Genomic DNA, 4,174 nt, shown 5'->3' on the forward strand with positions numbered 1-4,174 from the left:
TAAAAAAAAAGCCTCTGATGATCGCGTGGCTCAGCTGGGATCGACAGAACCATTTAAAAGCATTTTTTCTACAACCTCTTCGGCTGAAGAGGTTGTAGAAAAAATGCTTTTAAAAGTAAAAAAAAAAAAGTTGACCACGACCACCCAGTCACATTACCCCACCACCACCAAGCCACGCCCACAGAACCGGTAGTAACAAATTTTACATTTCACCCCTGGATAGAACCCCTATTCTATTGGTTGCTAGGGCAGAATAGAAGTGGAAGTATGGTTAGCATTTCATATTTCTGCAGACACCTGCACAAGTTAGCAGCACATGTGTAGAAAAGCCCCAATTTTATCTTAACTTGGTCAGATTTCTTTAGTAAATTGCAGGAATGCTTGAGGTATAAAATATCTTGATATTATTTCCAACTATAAAGCTTCTCCATTGCATTAAGCTTAGCAAGCTAGTTCAATGTGAGATGAACATCATGACAAGTTGATATACTCAGATTACTTCAGGAGTGATTATTAATAGTTTTTTATCAAATTGGAGTGAAATATTTTCACTCCAATTTAGGTATGATAAGATTCTTTTCTGGACTCAGTACCGTTCGTGCTTTATGTCTTAAGTAAAAGGAAATTTACAGATAACACAAAACTGTGTTATTCTCAGTCATCCATGTCATGGTTGTCCCATAGTTGCTTTTTCAAGAGCCTTCTGGGTTTTCTTTGAAGATGTTTCTTCATCTCTGAAGAAGCTTCTTGGATGAGAAGCAAAACGTCTTCAAAGAAAAACCAGAAAGTCCAGTTGTCTCTTGAAAAAGCAACTTTGGGATAAGAATCAGATGTTAGGGAGAAACTCATAGCCTCCAAGATAAAGAATGAGCAGCTGGGCTCCTCAAAGAGAGCAGACCATTCATTTTGACGAATTCCACTCATTTTGAAGATAAGTAAAGCTATATATAGTGAGTAAAGGAACATAAATTCGCAAATGCACACCTGAGTCTAAAATTATCTAACTATGCTGGTTCTGCTTAGCATTTTTTTTTCCCTTTCTGTATTTTTCTTCACCTGGAATACCCCCAAAGAATACAGAGTGAAATGAACTTGAGCAAGGAAGATAATATAAGAAAAATACTAACCTTCTTCAAATATTTATTCATACTTTGGAAAGATAATTGTGCATCCCTTCATCTTCTGTGTGACTTCCTTCCATTTATTCTTACTCTCCTGCAGGATCTTCACTGTTTGCCCAATTCACACACAGTGACCCTGAGCGGCATACAGCATTAACAATCAACAATATACAAAAACCCAGAAGCCCCATCCTCCATGCCACCGAGCAACACAATCATACAACCCTCTCAGTGGTGGGTTTCAAAAAATTTTACTACCATTTTTTTGGGTGTGGCTTGGTGGGCGTGGCATGGCATGGCTTGGTGTGCATGGCTTGGTGGGCATGACAGGGGAAGGATACTGTAAAATCTCCATTCCCATCCCACTCCAGGGGAAGGATATTGCAAAATCCCCATTTCCTCCCGATCAGCTGGGACTTGGGAGGCAGAGAATAGATGGGAGTGGGGCCAGTCAGAATTTTTACTACCGGTTCTCCGAACTACTCAAAATTTCTGCTACCGGTTCTCCAAAACTGGTCAGAACCTGCTAAAACCCACCTCTGAAGCCACTCAATCATTTCCAAATCAACCTGAGGTCTCCAGACCCATTGACAAAACTTTCCAGAAAAGTAACAAGGAGGGCACAAACCTTATTTCCAGGGGAATTATGATCCCAAATGAAGGAGCCACTACAGAGAAGGCCTTTTGTCTAGATCCCATCAGGTGTACTTCATTAATAGATGGGACCCATAGCTTACCCTGGCTTCACATTCTGGTGGGCCAGGTAGATTAATGGAGAGAGGTGGTCTTCGATTACCTTGGCCCTAAACCATGTAAGGCTTTAAAGGTGATAACCAGCATCTTGGATTGCATCCAGAAGCAAACTGGCAACCAGTGCAGCTCCTGCAGAAGGGTAAGAATAAATGGAAGGATGTCACACAGAGGATGAAGGTGTGCACAGTTTTCAAAATGCAAGTCATGAGATAACGTATTTAATGTACATGAAAGTATGTATGTGGAATGTTGTAAACAAATTATTGACGATAACCAGCAGTTGATATGAAACCAGGGATGAAATCCAGCAGGTTCTGACAGGTTCTGGAGAACCGGTAGCGGAAATTTTGAGCAGTTCGGAGAACCGGCAAATATCACCTCTGGCTGGCCCTAGAGTGGGGTGGGAATAGAGATTTTGCAATATCCTTCTGCCAGGAATGGGGAGGGAATGGGGATTTCGCAGTATCCTTCTGCTGGAGTGGGGTGGGAATGGAGATTTTGCAGTATCCTCCCCCTGCTACGCTCACTAAGCCACGCCCACAGAACCGGTAGTAAAAAAAAATTGAATTTCACCACTGTATGAACTCAAGAGCTGTGAAAAGTGGAGAAATTCCATTCAGCAGATGTTTTCAAGCAGGGGAAAGACACCTGTCTGTCTGGGGTCCTTTAAAAACATTTGTCTGTCTGAAGTTGAGCCTGATTACCTTGGAGCTCCCTTTCAGTTCCATGATTCCAATTCCAGATTTTAGGAGGAGCCCTCCTATTTGATCATCTCTTAGAATATTAGACAACACAGTATCAACAGTAGAGACCTTCAAGTTTCTGAGTTCTATAATTTCCCAGGATTTGAGATGGACATCTAACATTAGAACCATCATTAAAAAGGCACAACAAAGAATGTTTTTCCTGTGTCAACTCAGAAAGTTCAGACTGCTCCAGGAGCTGTCGATATAGGTCTAAGAGGAATTATTGAGTCTGTCATTTGAACTTCTATAACTATCTGTTTTGATCCAGCAGCCAAACAGGATTGGTACAGACTTCAACTGCTAGTTAGGGACTGCAGAAAAAACAATTGCAACCAGCTTGCCTTCCATTGAAGACCAATGGATCTGCATTGGTCAGAAAGAGGGCTGAGAAAATATCACACACACCCTCATATCCTGGACATAAATTGTCTTAACTCTTCCCCTCAGGACACCGCTATAGGGCATTGCATGCCAAAACAACTAGACAAAACTCATTTTTTCTCCTTGCGCCACCACTGCTGAGCACCTAATTACCACAATTCTGTCTTGTGTCTAAGAATGTTTACCCATGTAGTATGGCTGTATTACTATTATCCTTCTCATATTTTCTACTACCTTCTCTTATTGGTATATTACTTCGTTTTTTGTATGTACACTGAGAGCTTAGGGTTGTGTGTTCAATCACATTTGTCCAATAAATCTATTCTAGTCTAGTCTAGTCTAGTCTAGTCTAGTCTAGTCTAGTCTTCCATTTATATTCCATTCTGCACAACTACGTATGTGAGATGGGCAGCTATACACATCAAATCAATAAGCTGGAGATTTGTGTCACATATTCCCCTGGTGAAATAACTGGTTAAAAGCAGTGCTATTTCGATTTACAATTAGGCTTTCCTCCTAAACCAGCAGCAATAGAAGAGATGGGCACAGCCTGCTTTCTGAAGGGTGAGTGGGATAGAGATTTCTAAGGTTTCTTAATGTCCTGTGTGTGGTGTTGGAGGACGCCTGGAGAAATGTCACTTGCCACCACATACCCCAAAGGATTGGAGCATCTCCACTAAACTCCATTAAATACATTTTTTTAAAAAACCACCCTCAAAGCTGTAATGTTCTGGTCCTGCTAAAAGCTTGGCTCAAGATCAGGACTGTAGAAACATGTTGATGTTGCTCAAAAAATGAAAAGAGGGAAGGGGGGGAACCTTCCATCCTTTGTTTAAGAAGCAAAGGATTGGAGTAAAAAGAAAGACTTGCAGACGAGTTGGACAACCACAGGGGCTGCAAGTTAAGAACCAAAAAACACCCCCCCAGTAGCTAGAGGAGGAAGTGGTGGATGTTCCGTTTCCTGTACAAAGAGGAGCTGATATCACACACAAGACTGGGTGGGACTTTATTTGCAGGCTAAGGCGCTGCTCGCTCTTTGGCTAGCTGCTCGCTCCTCTGCTCCTTTGACCATCAGCTGTTGCTCCAAGCGCCGCACCCGGGCGAGTTCGCCTATCTTCCCAACCTCTCACATCTGGATCCAGGCGCGGAAGTCTCGGAGGGAAGGTTTTTCTC

The sequence above is a fragment of the Ahaetulla prasina genome, chromosome 1 (assembly GCF_028640845.1).
Source record: "Ahaetulla prasina isolate Xishuangbanna chromosome 1, ASM2864084v1, whole genome shotgun sequence".
NCBI classification, from domain to species: domain Eukaryota; kingdom Metazoa; phylum Chordata; class Lepidosauria; order Squamata; family Colubridae; genus Ahaetulla; species Ahaetulla prasina.